Consider the following 20,812-nt stretch of genomic DNA (forward strand, 5'->3'; position numbering starts at 1 on the left):
CACAGTGACACACACAGATGAGGAAGTGAGACAAAAACCTTGACCTCCCAGATTCTTGGTTCACAACTAATGAATATTTAAAAATAACTTCTATTCCTGCAAACTAGAATTGGAAGTATGTTCTGGTTTACAATGGATCTAGTGTCAGTTTTTAATCCATATTTATTAAGTATCAGGAAAACAGAACCAATACAAAATAAATTATTAATTATGTCATTAAAATGATGCCTGTTATCCAAGTGTAATAAAACCAGAGCATGTGGAACTGCTGTTTTACTCTTGAAATAAGGAAAGAGTTGTTTTTCTTTTCCAGAGTCCTGGGACCATCCCAGCAGGTGGACTGTCCTTCATTGCAGGGACCCTGCTGTTCTGGCAGTCAGAGCTGCGGCCTTCTCCTTCCTCCCAGGCTCCTGTGCTCCGGGCTGGCTGAAAAGCACTGTGTACTATTGACAAGGCACCAGAAAGCAAGATCCTGGGTGCAGAGTCAGGCCCAGGAGGAATTCCAGAGGCAAAGCTGGCCTGGAACCTTTTCTGAGTATGGAAGCCTTCAGTTAACTCAAGTACAGGGGGTTATCAAAGGGGAAATTTGTGGCCTGAGGCCCAGAAATCTCTTTTTGGGTCACAGATGGTGAGAACGCTCCACCATTGCTGGGATAATGCTGAGCCTGCTGCAGGAGACATGGCTGAAGAGGGTCCATGGATGAGATGGTCTTATAGCTGCCACCACGCAGGACATGAGGATCTTGTGAGGGGGTTTTCCTGAGCCCACAGGCCCTGACGCGTCCCCCTCCCCTCTCACACTCCACTGGAAGGTGTCTACAATCCAGGGTGTGGGCTGGGCTGTGGGCCGTCAGGAGTAGGTGCTCCCCAATGTGCTCCTGTGTCACCACCACTGTGGAGCTCTTGATGAGCCCAGATCCTAAGTTACCTCCTCCTGAACACATGTCAGCTAACACACTGAGCATTGCCATAGTAATGGTCCCCAAATCACGGACAGAGCACCTACTCTACCTTGTGACCTGGGACAAACGTCACTGACAGTCAGGGCTTCAGCCCTCTTCACCAGCGCACAGTCTCACTCATGGCCTCTGTGACCACCTTTGATCTCTGGCCTGGTGAGGAGGCCGACTAGCTCTGTCACCTGGCTGAATAAACCCACTGCCACAAAGAACTCCCATGCCATGTGGAAGTGAAGTAAACTTCTGCCCTCCTCTCTCTAGTGACCCATCACTGCCCTGTCCCTGAATGTGACCAACATTCATTTATGGTGTGGCTTCTGTTATCACTTGTTCCATAAACCAAGAGACCTCATGTTCTCACTGTTGTCTGTCTTTATGGGGTCAGCACAAATATCTCATTTTCTTACTGCTTTCCTAACACAACCAGAATCACTGTGTATCCCGTTTCAGAGTTCCTGGGTGGCATGACAAGAAAAGCAGTACTCCCACCTTCTGTGACCTGGTTTCCCTGGGCCATCTGCTCCCAGGTAAGAACATAGTCAGGACACATGCCTGGGTTGCGAGTTAGGTCCCCAGCTGGGGGTGCACAAGAGGCAACCACGCATTGATGTTTCTTTCCTTTTCTTCCCCTCCCTCTAAAAATTAATAAATTAAATCTTTAAAAAAAAGAGCAAATAAAACCAACAATTTAACAGATAAAGAACAAGAGCAATGAAAGGAAGAGCTATACACACATGGACACACACATGTGCACACACAGTCTAGGCTGAACGTAGCTTGGCCAGCATTTAATAAGCAAGACAATACTTAATAATAGTGTGCCCTGACCAGGAATCGAACCCACAACCTTTTTTGGCATGTGGGACGATGCTCCAACTAATTGAGCCACCTGGCCAGGGTATTTTTATGTTTTATGTGTCCACCCATGTAATGAATAATAGGATATTTTTATTATTGCTCATTAACATTGTGAAGAATTTTATAATTCATTCTTCATTAGAACGTATTCAGTGCTTTTTGTTGTAGCAGCTGTCCTGAGGTACTAGAAGGTGCTATAGACAGGAGAGAGAGCAGGAGAATCATAAAAGTCACAAAGTGGGGAGAGAAAAGGCAAACATTACAAGGTGTTCTCAGTGTTACTCGAGTGTGAGCAAAGTGGGGCCTGATTAGAAGTGAAAGTTGAAACGGGGCAGAGACCAGTTACTAATCAGAGAGTTTATAAATTGTGTTAAAGCTTGTGGGCTTTAGGAAATAGGGGGAAGGCAACATAGTGGAGTGATTAGAGCCTCAACTCGGAAGAGCCCAGATGCCTGGGTTTAGCTTCCATTTCTGCTGCTTAGATAGCTGTGTTATACAACTATACATACGTAAATATGTATATAAATATAAAATTGACCCTTGATCCACAAGGGTTTGAACTACTTGGGTCCACTTAATATGTGAGTTTTTCTCACTAAATATATTCAACATATAGTTGACCCTCCTTATCCAGGTTTTTCATCTGCCATTGGGAATCCTCAGGTGCAGAGGGCCAATTGTATGCATTGCCCTGTGCCATTTTATATTAGGGATTTGGGAGGTTCTGGAATCAGTCCTCTGGGACAAGGGATAGCTGTAGTTAAGTTTTGGGTTAGTCAAGAGTTACACGTGAATTTTTGAATGCATGGGGGATCAGCAGCCCTAACCCCCCCTTGTTTTATATGTATAAAGGCTAGTTGTTTAAATTCTCATAGGTAGTTGTGAGGAGTAAATGAACACTTGTAAAGCACTTAACGCAGTGACTACTATATAGTCGGCGGCGGCGGCGGCGGCGGCGGCAGCCGTCCGTCTCGAGAGACGATGGTGTAGCTTCTTAAGAGTCTATCTGCACCGCCGAGATTGGCTGTGCAGTCCAACTCGGGAGTGACACGGTATCTGTCTCCTCCCGTGTTGAATCGACATCTTGTGATGACGCTGGAGTGTCCTCTCCAGTGAAGCTGAAGCTACAGAGCCTGGGCAGGGTGATATGGAGGGTCTGCTGTTGCCCATGCAGCAGACCCCCCCTCTCTTCGCAGCTGAAGGGTCCAAGGGAAAGACGAGTCAATACAGCTTGGCTTCAGGTGCGCCGCAGGAGTTGCCGGTGTTGACTACAACGTCAAACCGCCTTAGGGACTCCGGCTCCGGATTTTCTGTCGGGGTTTACTCCCTTAGCCTTTCCCCTGAAGAGGTATGCCGCAAGGCAGCGGAGGTTTTTTGGAGTCAGAGTTTTCCTTCTCTGATGTGCCCTGACTGGATATAAGTGCTGTATAAATATGTATTAAATAAATACAAAATAGGAGCCAATGACGTGTTTTAAGTGGAGAAGTGATATGGTTAGATTGTATTTAAAGTAGATGACTCGGAGGGGGGTGCTGTTTAGGGAATAGATGCTAACAGGCCAAGAGTGGGTTTAGGGAGACTTGTTGAAATTGGTCCAGGCGAGAGATGATGGTATAAACTAGGGTAGGTAATGATAAGAATAGAGAGAATAATGCAACAAATATTGAGGAGGTAAACTTGACAGATCATGTAATTGATTGGATATAGAGGAAGAAAGGGAGGAAGAGTAAAGGTTGACTCCCACATATAAAGTATTGTTTTTAACATTTTAAAAGTGGTATTTTTAAAGTACTTTGGATCTTAGATGTCCTCTATGCCAGCAATATTTGAGGGTTTATGGGCATATTGTGATGGTCCCATAAAAATGAAAACAGCCTGAAATAGTTTTTAATTTTTCCAAATTTATAGGCTTTTGCATTTTTACCAGTCGGTGGAGGTAAATTTTTCTTTAACAATATACTGTTATGCAGGAAAGTCTCATTTAGCCCAAGTCCAAAGAGCCAGAAAGCTTGAATAACAATTTTATGTTGTTTTAATGTTACATCTTTATGTTAAGATTGAAATTATAAAGATAATAGCACGGTGTTAATACTGTAAGAATTTGAAGTGACTGCTGAGTCATTAAAAACATTAAAAATTGTTAATTTTTTATATCCAGTTTTTCATTTTTATTCATATATAATAAACTTCAGTAGCCAGAATATTTCATCACTGCTTCATTCTTTGGGTAAATCTTACCTCCCGTCCCTATTTCTAGATTTGTCAAATTTTATTTTTGTCATTCAGTTTTAAAAAAGGGGAAAAAAACTTGATTGAAATTAGAACTTGAATGAATTTGAGTTTTTCTAGATTTTAAAAAAGATTTTATTTATTTATTTTTAGAGAGAGGGTAAGGGAAGGGAGAAAGAGGGAGAGAAGCATCAAGCTGTTACCTCTTGCCAGAATGGGACTGAACCGGCAACCCAAGCATGTGCCCTGACTGGTAATTGAACTTGCGAATCAGACTTGTGACGTTTCGCTTTGCGGAACGATGCCCAAACAGCTGAGCCACCAGTCAGGACTGAATTTTTCTCTAGATTCTTAATGAAATAATTAAGTGGATAGGAAATTCGGTGTAGTTTTAAAATCTGGGTCCTGGATTATATGGTGTACATTGTGTATGATATCTGTCACTTAGGCTTTTGCAGGACTTGTCAGATATCCCTACGAAAGAGTGTTGGGAAAGATATTTAAACCGAACCTTGAATGAATTGGAGTGTACATAGGAGGAGGTCTGGAAAGTAGTTTAGTAGAGGGATTGTAGGGTATATATGGGTCTGAGCCTGGAAAGGTACATATGAACCAGATTGATAGAATTTGTAAATTATATTCTATATAGTTTGTAGGCGATTTGGAAAGCAAACAGTTTCTAGCAAAAGCGAGCATTATGATCAGATGTGTATTTTAGATAGTTAACGTGGGAGCCAGTGAGTAATATGAATTGGAGTTTGAAAGTCATTTAGGAGGCTTTTTAAGGAAAGAATGATGAGTGCTTGAAATTTAGTAGTGACATGGTTGTTGTCTGGAGGGAGATTTGGGAGGTAGAATTGTGAATGAGTAGTGTGATGGGGAGAGGGAGGTATTAGAAGATATCTCAGATTTGTAGTTTGGGTGACTCGGTGGAATTGAGAAACTGGATATTCTCAGCCTCAGTAGAGAAAAGGGGAAGGAATTATGTGGGATGTTACATAAAACAGTCAGATTAATTTTCCTGAACCACAGGTCTCAAGTCACTTTCTTTTCCTTTTTTTTTCCTTTAGAGACTTTATTACCTTTTTTTTTTTTAGAGAGAGGGGAAGGGAGGGAGAAAAACAAAGATGTGAGAGAGAAACATTGATCAGTTGCCTCTTGTACGCGCCCGGTCCAGGGACGGAACCTGGGACCTTTCTCCTGGCAGTACAACATCCAACCAACTGAGCCACACTGGTGAGGTCTGAGGGCTGCTGCATAGTGCAGTTGAAGGTCAAAAAGATAGGTAAATCATGAAATTTTTTGTGCAAATGCAAGCTATTTAAGCTATTTATCTGTTCTTTTAGCTGTTCATATCCCTATTAGTGTTTCAGTCTGGCAATTAAAATAAAACATTGTTCATTTCTTTTGCCAATGCTGTATAACAGTTATTGGATGATATTTTATTAAAATAAAGCTTTGAATATTGGATAAATGTGCCATTTTTTGAAAACATTTTTAAAAGCTCGGCTTGATTTCTCTTTTTCAGAAGATATGTATGAAAGAATTTATTAACTGTAAATTGTTATGCAGTTATAAGTTATCTATAATTGCCTATAACTTTGGAGATATAATTATTTGGAAAGTATTGCTTTCAAAGTTTGATTTTTTTTACAAACGTTTGTTGTGCCAAACATTATACCTGACACTAGAGAGACAAAGAAATTCAGTTCAGTATTTGCCCCTCAGGAGGTCAGTCTGGTACTAGAGCTAGTACAGGTATCACCTGTATAAAATAGTACCTCTATAACACGGTTTCCCTCTAACACGCTTAGAGAATTGGGGAAACCCTCCGTATAACATGGTACTTCTGTAATACGGTTTTGCTCTAACACAATATGACTATGGAAGATATCCAAGAATTGTTGGTAGAAGAAGAAACTGATGAAGCGATTTTGGTGGAAATGACATCTGGAATGGGCCAAGATAACTTAGGGGACAATAGCACTGATGAAAACGAAGAAGTTAAACAGTTTACTCTAAAAAGCGTAAAGAAAGGCCTAGACTTAACCGAACAGCTTAAATGCAGATCCTTGCACTGAAAGGAGCACAAAGTTTAAGAGAGAACTTCAAAAGTACTTAGCACCGTACAATGAAATTTATAAAAATCTCTCAGCTAAAAGCAAGCAGTTTAAAATAACAGATTTTTTTTTTGCAAAAAGTAGAGCATAGAAATCAAGATATAATGCTGAGGAAAGTTCAGAGGATCAGGCTATCTTGTCAAAAAGAAAACGCATTTGGTTAATGGAGCTTAGTAATGATTAACGAAGAAAAACTACCTAATTCATATTAATATGTAATACTTCTGATGAAAATTGCTTTAATAAAGATATTTCTCTTAATTATAAAAATATAATAGTATGTTTTTGTAATTTTTGGAATGTAATCCCCCCTTTTTTTACTAGTTCTTTGTTTTATATAACACGGATTCGCATAACACGGATTCGCATAACACGGCATTTGTTAGGAACCTAACAACCATGTTATATGAGAGTTACCTGTATATATCCCCCTGGCTGGTTTGGCTCAGTGGATTGAGCGTCGGCCTGCGAGCTAAGTGTCGCTGGTTCGATCTTCCAGTCAGGGCACATCAGAGAAGGAAAACTCTGACTCCAAAAAACCTCCGCTGCCTTGCGGCATACCTCTTCAGGGAAAGGCTAAGGGAGTAAACCCCAACAGAAAATCCGGAGCCAGAGTCCCTAAGGCGGTTTGACGTTGTAGTCAACACTGGCAACTCCTGCGGCGCACCTGAAGCCAAGCTGTATTGACTCCGTCTTTCCCTTGGACCCTTCAGCTGCGAAGAGAGGGGGGGTCTGCTGCATGGGCAACAGCAGACCCTCCATATCACCCTGCCCAGGCTCTGTAGCTTCAGCTTCACTGGAGAGGACACTCCAGCGTCATCGCAAGATGTCGATTCAACAAGGGAGGAGACACTGTCACTCCCGAGTCGGACTGCCCAGCCATTCTCGGCGGTGCAGATAGACTCTTGGGAAGCTACACCATCGTCTCTCGAGACGGACGGCTGCCGACGACGTCGACTTAATAATAGAGTGTAAGAAACAATAGAAACACAGCCACTGTAGGATGGAGCTGGAGCCTCCAACCAGGGGGAACTGCCTTGCACGTCTTCCTCCTCCAGCCTCTGTAATTAATGGTTGAGGCCAGAGAAAAACCTCTGGGCTGGGTCAGAGCAACTGCATATTCCAAACAGCTGTTCTTAAAGCTAACAGGAGAGCAGACACCTGACTATAGGGCTAAAAATTAAACACATTCTTTAGCATGTGCACCACCATATTTAGCTAACGAATAATTTACCTGTAGGAATTCCTTCAGTGGCTTATTATCACCAATAGAAATACTTCCCTTCTATTCATGTAATTACTTCCCTCCCCTTCCTCATAAAAACCACTGCCTTCACCTCTTAATGGCATAATCTGGCTTTCTGTGTGAATCTATGCCCCAGGCTTGCAATTAATTTTTATATCAAATAAATGCCTCTTGTCTCTCACTCTGGCTTTTAATTTTTAAGTTAATAGTAGTGATATTATACACTTATGATTTTATTTTTAAAGATAAATGCTAAGTGAAATTTAATAGAAACATAATAAAAACAGAAAAATATTCACCTCTCACTGACTTTAGAGAAAATCCTCAAATAATAAAATGGTAAAATCCAAAAATAACAGAGTGAAATACAATAGTTAATGTATATTTTTATGTCAGTTATCTTTATAGAGGGAATAAAGTTTCCCCTACAGTGTTCAGTCTGTAGACTGAAACATTTTTAAGATTAGAGGAAAAAAGGAAAAAGAATCTCAAATATATAATATATTATATAATATATTCAAAAGAAGAGACTGAATCCTCAGAGGAGCACTGAAGGGGACATGACAGCCCAGCGTGGGAAGCAGGAGACAGGACACTTTTTCTGTGACAGAGTAAAGTGTAGTGACTAAGAGAGACATAAAACGTCATTATCAGGGCAATGGGGGTGGGAATTGAACAGGAGCCTCTCACAACATCACCACCAACAACACACGGTCACCTGAGAAGCGTAATTCACAAGACTTTTTGTCAGTATGAACTGACAGAGTGCAGTGAAGAGTTTTGAGCCTTGAACTGGTTTAAAATGGTCCTATATGTGTCGTGGTACCACACAAGCGGAAGATGCAAAACAAAAGGTCAAGAAAACCTAAAATATCTGGCAACATAAAAACTATGCCTACACCCTGCATTCAGCAGTCTGGAAGTCATTAGTTATCTAGAGACATTCACTGTCTTAGACCAACCCATTGAGAAACCTACTCATTCTCCTGTTCTGGGCAGTGACATCAGAAGATCCAAGGACAAAATCAGGTTGCCCTCCAGGAGTGCTGGATCAGACACCAGCAGGGGGCACTGCAGGGCAGGTCCTGCCAGAGCTGGGTTCAGGAAAAGGCCAAAATGGGAAATGCTCTACTTCTTTGGCAAACTTGGACAGAGAGCTTCCTTACCAAAGTGAGATTTTTATGTATCCCTGATTATTTATTTAACGAGAATCAAGTGTCTCACACTCATACTGGGTAACAGGGTCTACAACACATAGCCCATTGTCTCAATATAGGCCCCCAAGACTGTCCTTGGAAACCACATGCCATCTGATGGTCTCTCATTCAGGAAATAGTCCCTGATGCCAGAGACAGGCTGCCCAGGGACAATCCATGACAGGGCAGGGCAGGGGCAGGGACGCACACTGTTCAGCTGTGTCTGACTCTGGATTGCTGACTCACGCCTCCGTATGACTACACCTCTGAGTGACCACCTGCTGTGTGCGGGGCCCAGGCAGGGCTGGGAGCCTTAGAGGGCGTGACAAGGAAGATACAGAATCTGATTAAGCTCCTGGGTTCCATCTGCTGCCCAGCAGGTGACTGAGAGGCAGTGAGAGCCAAGTCAGTGAGTAGGAGCAGGCTGTGGGTTTGGTAAAAAGATGAGCCCGGGGTCCTTGACCAAGAATGAAGCAGGTGAGGTAGAGAGAAAAGGTCACATTTTGCAGGTTTCAGGGGGAGGAAGTCAAGGACGCCCTGGGGAAGAGGCTGGTCCTTGAAAATTTGGCAGGAGGGGAGCAGCTGTATCTCCTGGGTGACGATCACAGGCAGGTGTGAGGGCCGAGGTCCCAAGGTCACCCCTGTGATGGAAACTGAGCCACTGCCTCCCTGCTTGTTCAGTGGTGACACAGGGAGGTTAGTTCTCCAGACGACTAGTGGGAGTCTGGCTCAGTTTCTCATTTCCTCTGAGATTTATTTGAGATGTCCCCCCCCCCCCCATGACCATGGCATTCAGGCTGATTTTCCTCTTGGGAGCGAAACCCCTCAGCGTTACCAGGCATCTGATCGCCTCAGAAGCCTTCCAAGGGAGAGAGACTCGGCCTCTCTCACCAACTGATCTGGAGGCCGGACTAGATCACTCACAACATCTCCCCTGACACCTTTACTGTGACAGGCGAGGGGACCGTCTAATTGATCTGGGGAACATGATGCCTGTCCCTGGAGTTGGAACTGGAGTCAATCATGTGCTGACCCCACGGCTGGGAGATTTGGGTCCAAATAAAAGAGAACAAGACAATTCTGTCACTGGTCTCACCACGTGCATCACTCTGCCTTCCACCTGCCTCGTCAGTTCCTGTTGGGTCTGGTGATATGGACACTGGAAACTGCTCATGGAAACAGAAGTTCAGTTCTAAGGAAAGCCACAGCCCTCCCATCAGAGACAATGACCTGAAGTCAAGTGCTCTTAGGAAGGTTAGGAAGTGGCAAAGATGTGCCAAAGTGTGGCCTCCTTTTCCCAGAGGGACTGACACGGGCAAAGCAGGTTGTAAGCTGCCTGGAGACACTGCCCACCATCCCCTGGGCATCTCCACTTCACCTGCCCCCTCTCAGGTGAGGACAGTCCCAGAGGACCAGCACTAGGACCTCTGGCCACACACTCCATGATGCATCCCCTTCTGCTCTTATTTCCAAAACTGCTTCCCAGGTCACCTTGAAGTCACTTCTGAGAATCCCCACTTCACATGTCCTGGTCACAGGTGGTACCATCACTGTCACCTTCCCCTTCTTGTCCAGGGAGTAGGGATCAGAGTGAGCCTGACTCAAAAATCAGACATTCGATTCTCATACAAATATACAATAGACAGGTGTGAATTATTTATTCAACCTATATGTTAATGAAGGTGCCAGTTAATAGGTAAAGCGTGACCAAAAAGCATATGTAAAAACAAACATACAATCTGCTGAAAAAAAGCACAGACATTGAAAAATATATTTGGTGTATTAGAGCAATAGTGATTGATTTCTAACAAGGGAGGAATCATATTAAAAAAAATAAAGCTGTGTCCTGAAAATGAGGGACATACCTCCATGGGCCAGTCACTGCTCAGGACCTGATCCTGCTCTAAGATAAGATTACGTGAGTGAAACAGAAGGATGCCGGCCACTGAATAGTCAAGGGACGCATGGACAGACTCACCCTGAGGAGTCTGAGTAGAACATAAAAGTGTCCTGGAGTGATGAGGATGCCACATAAGGGGGCACCTGGACTGTCCCTAAGACAGGGGGTCAGTGAACAGAGCTATAGGGAGGCAGGATCTGTCTCTGATGAGTTTTAGTCACCATGTCCCACAATGGTGTGTCTAAGTCTGGGCACCAGGGGGCGCCCAGGGACTGTGCCTGAAGGTCTGGGGTAATCAGAGTTGGGATCTGCTACTTGGCACTGTCTGGTGTCCTCTGCTCAGGGTACACAGCTGTGACCTTGCCATCCTCTGGGCCCCACACAGCCCCACCCCATTAAACCCAATTAAATTCTCAGTCACAGGTACCTGACCCAGGGCCCAGTGAGGGATCAGTAATCTGGGGAATCTCATTTGCATGAACGGACCCTCCCTCTCTCAGAGTATGAAAAGGGGGAAGGAGAGGTTCAAGGGAAGCTCTGCTTCAGCTGTGGGACCACTGAAGGCAGAACCCCGTGATAGTCTCCACCATGGCCTGGGCTCCTCTCCTGCTCAGCTTCCTCACTCACTTCACAGGTGAGAGGATAAGGGGACAAGGGAAGGGAACATGAGAAGACATGTGGGGGTCTTCTTCCTGCTCTTGTCTCCAGACCCAGAATCACCATCTCTGTGTGTCTCCCCATTCCAGGATCCTGGGCCCAGTCTGTGCTGACGCAGCCGCCCTCAGTGTCTGGGGCCGCAGGCCAGACTGTCACCATCTCCTGCACTGGAAGCAGCACGAACATTGGGGATGGTTACAGTGTGCAGTGGTACCAGCAGCTCCCAGGATCAGCCCCTAAAACCGTCATCTATAGTACCAGCAGTCGACCCTCAGGCATCCCCGACCGATTCTCGGGCTCCAGGTCTGGCAGCTCAGGCACCCTGACCATCAGTGGGCTCCAGGCTGAGGACGAGGCCGATTATTACTGCTCAGCATGGGACAAGAGTCTCAGTGCTCCCACAGTGCTGCAGGCCTGTGGGGAAGTGAGACAAAAACCTGCTGTCCCCCTGCAATGCAGTTCCCTTGGGCTGTCCCCACTCCTCTGATAAGAGAAATTCTTTCTTAGTTTGGGTGGCCTGCAACTGGGCTCTGAGACCTACCATGGAGAACTTTGACTGGGATGTCTGCCCACATTCTTTGACTTCTGCCCCTCAAGCCTGTCCGGGCAGCAAGACATTGTATAACTTTCTCAAACTGAGCAGGAGTGCCTGTATATCAGGTGAGGCTGCCCTGGGAGTCATTGATAGGCTTCTACTTCTGCAGCCACCTCCATGGGCCAAGTTCATCCAGGGACCCCCTTTTCCCTGGAGAATGAATATGCCTCCTTCACCTGCTGTCCTCAGAGGACCTCCCAGCAGCCCATTCCTAGACAAAAGGTCGTAAACGAAACAGAAAGTCCAGCCCCCCATCAGCTGGGGACACAGTCTCTTTGAGATACAATCTGGTCATTTCAGACTGAAACTCAGACCATGGAATCCTCCATCTCTATCATTGACCATTTACTTCTTTCCTAGACGTTCCAGAGCTGCCACCCTCTCATTAGTCCCCGCCGTGAATGCTCACAGGAGTCCTCTGTCCCTTCGGCACCGGCACTACAATACCTCAGACTGCAGCCTTTGTTTGGGGCTTGGGAATGACCACTTGCCCATTCCCATCAAGGCTAAGACCCAACCATGATTTCTTCTTGTTTATTTGCATCGTCTAAACTTGCTGAGTGATGTTGAATAATCATGGAGTTGAAGTCTCATTGGCCAGTTCCTGATCTTTGTGGGAATGTCCTCCTCCCGCCTCATTAGCTAACGTGCTGACTGTAGGACTAAGTCATATGTGTGTGCAGAGTGTGAGTTACCGTGACATAAGTGTGCCTGTCTATTCATATGTGTGTATGTTTTCATTAGAAATTTGTTTTAAAATTTGGTCAAAGCCTTTTTCTGAAACTATTGAGATCATATGATTTTATTTTTTGATCTATTAATGTGATGTATTATATTAAATGGTTTTTCAATAGGGAACCCCACTTGTGTATCTTCAATAAAACAAATATGGTGTGTCAACCAACTAGTCTGGTATTGGAATCTTCTTTAATATTTTATTTAGAATATTTGATTACTTTATGTTATTAGTTGTAATTTTCCCTTTTCTGTATTTTATCTGTCAGGTAGAGGTATTGCTTTGTATAAGGTTTAGGAAAATTTCCATTTCTTTCAATGTTTGGAAAATACATATGTAGCAAACACATTTGAAACATCCAGTCTTGGAAGGTTTGTTAGTGTTCATTGTGAAACTAACTGTATGTTATGCCTTTTTTTGTGGAATAGTTCCATTATCATTATAATGTGTTCTATTTTTTCCTAAGGAAATTGTTCTTTTATTTGAATTTTTGAAACCCTTTTTATCTACCTAGGAAAATATGCATGTTATCTACTTTTAATAGATTTTTAAATTTTCATGTTTTCCACGTGTCATTTTTAATTTTGTGTATTTGTGCATTATCACTCAAAAATTAATAAGTGGTTGTTCTCTTCTGCCATTTAAACGTTAATTTGATGTGCCAGTTAGAGCTACTGTGTCTGAAATGTCGCCTTTGTTTACTTTTGCACTTATTATTTTGGGAGATGTTCCTTATATGTTGTTTTCATTTTCTAATACATAGGAGAATTCTGCATTTTTCACTCTTGATTGTTTCTCTCTTTACCATATGGTAAATACCCTACCAGTATTTTAACAAGTAAGTATGAAGAGATTTTAAAAATACACAAATTAATGGAATCTCACTGTAGCCCAAATCTGAGACCATTTTCTTCCTTCAGCCACATGTCAACCTGAGGGTCAGTGACACTGGACGACCCCCTATAATGAAATCTTCTGACTCAGAGACTCTACATGGGCCCCAAGGAAGACCCCTTCCCCCACCACGGCCACAGAAGTGACAGCACCAGGGCCAGCCTGGGCAACACCATTCTGGGAAATGAAAATATAATACTGTAATTGAGCCTCAATGGTGGCAATCGAGAGGCAAAATATAAACAAAATACATCTGTGTGGGTAGAAATGTAAAGAATTTGTCATCCAATAGTCCCCGGATAAATTCATAAACTCGGGGAGTTACAATGAGGTCAAACCTCTCTTCTGGTGCTCACCTGGATGAAAGGGCTGACTACATTCTAGGAAACATTGCACTTTGAGAGACAGGACTTGGATGTCCTGGACCCTAGTAGAATAGCCTTGTTGTCCCCACCTCTCCTGACCCCGCCTGTCCTTTTCCTACCTCTGGGAAGCAGCTTGCAGCAGGGCCCTGTCATGCCAAGTGCTGAATCATCCACTCTGAAGGCTCTGCCTTAGAAGCAGGTGGATCCTTGCTCCTGAGCTAGTCCCTGTCAATCAGAAAGTCCCACTTGACATTTTCCCGGGGTTTGTATATTATCTGCAAAATGCTCACTAATACTGCAGCCTCTGCAGTCTTGTAAAGCAGCAGAACTACCTCCTCTGGAGCCAACACCCTTCATGAAACCCACACATGGTAGCTGCCCAGCCTCTGGGATAAAGGGCCTCAGGAACTGCAGGCTCGGTCTCCTTCTACACCTCTGAAGGGAATCGTCATCTCTGAGGCATCAGGACCAAATTGCATTGTATTCTCTCTCTTGGAGCAGATAGTCGGGTTTTATTCAAAGATCAGTTAGTACTGGCTCATTGTTTTAAGCAGGGAGCAATCTGCCTGAGATAAATGGAGAAGATCCCTTGGGGCACCTGGAGAAGAGGGTGCTTTAGGGAACTGAGTTTTCTGGTTCATAGTCAGTTACTAAAAGGCCATATGCGTCTAGAAGTGTGGGAACCATTGGAACATTTGCACAGTTAAAGCAGAGTTGCATACAGGGCACAGAAGGAAGTGGTCTTTTCTGTATTCAACTGCCCAGACATTCACCACATTTTCAAACACATCGCAATCTAATGTTTAGCTTGTTACTAAACTAAGACAATGAGTAAGGAAATACAGGAACATTTTGTCTGAAATATAAACACATTTAGGACACCTAAGAGAAACTTCTGACAAGAAACATGTGACACAGATGAGGAGAACACTGCAAATGTAAGAATATTAAGTCAATTTCTAAAACAAAAAAGTATTCTACATTCTTCACTGGTAAATGTGAAGCTTTACAAAACCATCACTTTTTACCAATTACATACTAAATCAGATCTCTATGAAAACTTAAATGTATGACATGAATTAAATGCTTGCTGCATTGTCTCCTTTGAATATGCCACTGAGTGTATGACCAGAAAACTCCCTTTTGGTGTCATTGCCCTGAGCAGCCCCTGTGAACCCTTCAATCCGGATACACTATCCCACCATCTCTAATGTAGGACAAGAAGCTCACTGTGCATTTATTTAGCAACATCTTCACTGGAAGTGAAACCAAATTAATTTGTCACTCGTGTACGTGTTTGTAACTCACACAGAAGGGACCCTGGGGAGTGAGGTGCTACAGTAGTCAGTACAGCGTATCAGAATCACAGTATCTGAGAACCAGACCGCGGATGTGTGAATAGAGGCAATGAGCTGCTGAGCTGCAGAAACCAGCTGAGCTCTCAAGGCTTTGATCCGGGGGGGGGGGGGGGGGGGGCATGTGTGCCCTGTGACCAGGAGGGGGCGCTGTGGTACCGCCTTGTGGTCCCTACACAGCTGCTCGGTGAGGACTCTTCATTCAAAGATGCCTGGGCCTGGGGGCCGGGCCCTGTGCTCCTTGCTGGGGACGCATCAGCTATGTCTCCTGTCTGGTCTGGCATATTCTCCTGAGCAATAACCTTTGCGTGCTCTCAGCAGGTGCTTCCACCCAGAGCTCTTGCAAAGGGTGAGGATAACCTCCATCGCCCTCTGTCTGAGCTGTGAGCTGAGCCCAAGCACCAGGGTTCAGGGAGGGGCTGGGGCATCACTGGAGATAGACACACATTTGCATGGACAGCCCCTCCCTGGCAGAGGGTGGGGAAGAAAAGGGGGCCTGGGCAGCCCAGCCCCACTGTGGGGCTCAGGGGCTGTGCACCATGGCCTGGACTCCTCTCCTCCTTGTGCTCCTCTCTCACTGCTCAGGTAGGGGCAGGGCTCAGGCACCCTGGGCATCAACCCATGTCACTCCCCTCTTTCTCAGAATCTTGATAAACTTTCCTTGGTCCCTGCCCATCACCCATGAGTATTCATGTTTGCAGGTTCCCTCTCGCAGCCTGTGCTGACTCAGCCGCCCTCTGTCTCTGCATCTCCGGGAGCAACAGCCAGACTCACCTGCACCCTGAGGAGTGACATCAGTGTTGGCAGCTATACCATAAACTGGTTCCAGCAGAAGCCAGGGAGCCCTCCCAGGTTTCTCCTGTGGTATAGCTCAGACTCAAGCAAGTACCAGGGCTCCGGAGTCCCCAGCCGCTTCTCTGGATCCAAAGACGCCTCGGCCAACGCAGGGCTCCTGCTCATCTCCGGGCTGCAGCCTGAGGACGAGGCTGACTATTACTGTGCTGTATGGCACAGTAGTGCTTCTCACAGTGACACACACAGAAGGGGAAGTGGGACAAAAACCTTGAAGTTCCTTGCTTTTTATCTATGACATCTGAATATTTTTAAATAACTTCTATAGAATCTGATTATATTTGGAAATAACTTTTGATCCATCGTGGGTCTACTCTTATGTTCTCTCCTATATTTCTGGAGTGTCAAGAAGCAGAAACACAACCAAAAACTAAATATTTACGACACACAGAAATGCTGCCTGTTTTCCATGTGTAATGAAACCAGAGCCTGTGGAACTGCCCTCTTTCCCTTGAAACGAGGTAACAGCCTCTCCTATCTTATTTCCTTAGCCAGAGCCCAGGTACCTCCCAGGCATGTGGACAGTCTCTCACAGCATGGACTCTGTGCTCTGAGGCATAGAGCAGAGACTGTCGTTTCCTGCCAGGCTCCTGAGCTCTGGGCTGGCCGAGGAGCACCATGTTTCATGGAGTAGAAACTCAGATGTGAGATGCTGGGTGACGACTCAGGCCCAGGAGGAATTCCAGCAGAGAGCCGGCCTATGAACCTTGCAGAGGATCTGAGTCTTCAGTTGTGAAGTTGGGGGGAAAGGGAGTTGCCACACAGGAAATGTGGGGCCTGAGGTCAGGAAATCTATTTTTGTGTCACAAAGTGGCGGGGATGCTCCACAGTGTCTGGGAAATGCTGAGCCTGCTCCAGGGGACGTGGGTGAAGTGGGTCCATGGATGAGACACTTTTACAGCTACCACCACCCAGGACCATGAGGATGCTGTGAGTGGGTTTACCTGACCCACAGGCCCAGAATCCGTCCCCTTCTCCTCTTAGATGCAGGTGACGGTTCCAACAGTCCAGGGTGTGGGCTGGGCTGTGGGCCATTATAAGCAGGAAGTCCTCAGTTTGTTCCTGTGTCACTGCCCCTGTGAAGCTCCTGATGGGCCTAATTCCATGATCCCCTTCTCCTGCACGGGGAGCAGCAAACGACTGGTCCTAAGGGTTTCCAGGCAGGTCTCTTACCTTGTGACCTAGGACAGAGGTGACTGACCCTCAGGGGTTCAGCCCTCTTCTCTGGCTCCTTGTTTGTGTTCACGTATTCTGTGCCCACCAGCTAATCAGTAGCTTGATTTTCATTGCCGCGTGGTTCAATATAAGCTAATGGCCCTCAGAACTCCTATTACATGTGGGAGTGAGGTAAACATCTGCCCAGCTCTCCCCTGTGACCCGTCACTGCCTGTTCCTGACTGTGACCAACACCAGCTCAGATTTTAGCTTCTGTTGTCACTTGTGCTACACCCAGGAGACCACATGGTCTCCTCTTGGTTTATTTTCATAGGGTCAACAAACACATCCAATTTTCTTACTGGTCTTTGTAATGCAAACAAAATGACCACATAACCAGTTCCAAAAATATTCCTCAGAGATGCTTGTTAGAATGCCAAGGAAAGCAGAAGTCCAACATTGTAACCTGGTTTCCCCAGGACCGGCTGCTCCCAGGAAAGCACCAAGAGACCCCGAGGTATTAGGAACACTCTATTATCTATCTGTGTCACTCTCGAGATAAAATTTGCACAATCCTTGAAATTGGATTTGGACAGATTGTACTTTGTTCATTTCAAATTATGTTGCCTTTATCAATGTCTTTGATCTAATTTCCTTCTTAAAAATAAAAATGCAGTTTATTTTCAACCCACAATGATATTAATATTAAATGTAAATTAATAACAAAGTAAATATTCAACCTTTTTGTTTTCTATAAATATTGCCTAATAATTTGAGAAACAAGTTCTGCTTAATTTCATATTTGTAATTACATATTTTAACTCATTTATCAGGGTAGTTCAAACCTTTTCAAAACACAAATCTGACTCAAGTGACTTTGCTGGTAAATTGTATCAAATATTTAAGAAGGAATTAATAAATACTGTACATGAATTTTAAAAGAAAATAGAGAAGGAAAAAAAGCTTTGAACATATTGCATAAGGCCACACTTTCCCTGTTACTCTAACCAGACAAAACAGTTAAAGGAAAGACCCACAGTCCCATCAGTGATTGTGGCAGCTCAGTGGGGAGCTGGCCTTCAACCCCATTTTGCAGCAAAGAGACTAAATGAGGTGGTACAAGGTAGAGCTAGTGTGCACACGTGCGCCCCCTGATGGTGACTGTGGGGACCAGTGAGAAATGGGCCTTGACCCCATCCTGCACTAACAGCACTAACTAGAAGTGGGAGGCAGGGGAGTTGGAACTGCAGTTGCCCTCCACCCTCCCTGGTGTAAGAGACCAAAGGGCCCAGTAGGGGGCTGAGTGCCCACCCCCTCTGCAGCTCAGGAACTCACTCAGCCAGCGGGGGGCTTCTTCACACCCACCTGAAGGGAACCAGCTGGTGACAATCACTGATTCAGTGTGTTAGGAAGGTGTCAGCAGCACAGAGCTGGCCTTGGAGGCAGGGCTCCACCTTTGCTGGGGCCAGTAGCAACCAAACTCACACCCACTGACCTGGTACAGCTCAGCAGAAGGGTCACCTGATTAAAAAGAGAATGATGGGACCCAGAGGGTCCTAATGTATTTTCCAAAATGTCCAGAATCCAGTAAAAAACACCTGGTGTCCCACAGAAAATCAGAGAAAAGAGAATCTCCTGACAGTAACAGAGCCATGACACAGAAGACATTATATGACATTATATGACAGATAGTTTAAGGCAGCAATCAAAACATACATTTGATGAGAAACTACAAGCGTTCTTGGTACACATAGAAAAAGAGAGAAACACAGAACTGAAGTAGAAGTCATGAAACAAACCAAATGGCTATTGTAGAGCTGAAAAATACAATAGCCCAAAGTATAAGAGAAAATTACCTACAAGGACTCAAGAATAGGTAATGTTATTTCCTTCCTTCCTTCCTTATTTTACTTATTGACAGAAAATAAAGGCCTGTACCATTCCTCTGGTAGTTCCCACCACCATGAATATTTTCTAGATGATGTCACCAGGAGGCGGTGTGGATCTCCTCAGAGCTTCAGAGCCTGAAACAAACTGAAGTAGTCCTAATTGAATGGGCCTGTGCCCATGTTCACTGGCCTGCGTTAGAGGTCACAGCAGGTGCTTCCTCTCAAGAGACACACTCAGAGCTCACTGCCTCCTCCTCAGAGTGAAGCTTGTTCAAACTTTGCTGAAGACCCTGAATTGAATGGTACTGTGACCTATATTTGCATAATGTCACACCAAACACACCCTTTACTGGGGAGGAGGGACTGAGGGGGAGATAAAAGGACATCAAAGACCATCACTAGCTTGAGGCCAGAGGATCTTGTAAAGTCTCCCCCATGACCTGGACTCCTCTCCTCCTGCTCCCCCTCCTCACTCACTCACTGCCCAGGTTCATGGACATTTCAGCCTTTGATTTTCTCTTCATTCCTGACATGTGTCTGTTTTCATTTCAGGCTCAAGTTCTCAGGCTGTGATGAGCCAGAGCCCTCACTGACCATGTCCTCAGAAGGGACAGTCACTATCACTCAGGGCTCCGGCACTGGAGTGGTCAGCAAAGGTCACCTTCCATGCTGGTTTCAACAGAGGTCTGAACAAGCCTCCAGGACTTGAATTTACAATACAAGCAATAAACACTCCCACACTTCTGCTTGGTTCTCAGTCTCTGTTCTTGGGGGAAAGCTGCCCCTATCCTCAGGGGCCCAGCCTGAGGACAAGCTGAGGACGACTGCCAGCTGCTCTATAGTGGTGCTCAGCACAGTTTGAGACCCATCTGGGGACCCAGGACCTAAACCTTTGCTTTAGGGTATGTGTGGGTACAAATGTAATCACTTAATATGGGATCACATGACCTGATGAGCTCCAGCTCAGCCTAAATGTTGACGACCCCTAGAGAAAAGGTGAGGGAGGGGTCTGAATTAACCTCATTACTATTTGAGTTGTTAAGCAGAGAATATTTCTGAATAACTTGGAAGGAATTTGTTTACAAAAAGTAGAATCCGTTTCCTTTCAAGTACAGGAGGAACAGTAACTACTGAATTAGAACTAAGGACTGAAGTCAAAGACATTCCTCCTAAGGAAAGAAACCCTCTTTTTAAATACTAGTCAAGATTATTTTTATCATGAATATTTTATTGCAATGCAATTGTGTGTGTTACATTTAGAAATATTTTTTTAAATATAAAGATTTGGGAAGAATCAGTCTTCCCAGATGTTGGCTGTTAAATTGAGTCTAAAGGAAATATGTGAGGACCCTAATGCCTAGTACTTTGCAGTGTGGTTTTATTTTTAAATATTTCCTGAGCAAAGATGAGGCCACATTACAGGATGGTGGCTCCTTGCCCTATAATGACAGGTGTCCATAGAGGAAGACGGCCATGTGAAGTCAGGCAGACACAAGGAGATCACCATGTGATGATGGAGGCAGAGATTGGAGTTATGCAGCCACAGGCCAAAGAACCCAGGAGAGGCAAGGAAGGTGCCCCTGCAGGTGTCAGAGGGACATGGCTCTGACATTTATTCTGTAGACTTTCAGCCTCCAGAGTGGCTGATGGGATGGATGTTGGCATTGCCTGCAGTCCACCAGGTGGGTGGTCTGAGGCCAGACTCTGCTCCTGACCCAATGGCAGCCTCCAGGCTTACTTTCTGTGTGTCCAGACCCAGCCCCTCCCCCGACACAGGCTCTCTCGCACCACCGCTTCCCACCCAGC

This window comes from Furipterus horrens, unplaced genomic scaffold, assembly GCF_987537825.1.
Source record: "Furipterus horrens unplaced genomic scaffold, mFurHor1.1.pri manual_scaffold_11, whole genome shotgun sequence".
In the NCBI taxonomy this organism is placed as follows: domain Eukaryota; kingdom Metazoa; phylum Chordata; class Mammalia; order Chiroptera; family Furipteridae; genus Furipterus; species Furipterus horrens.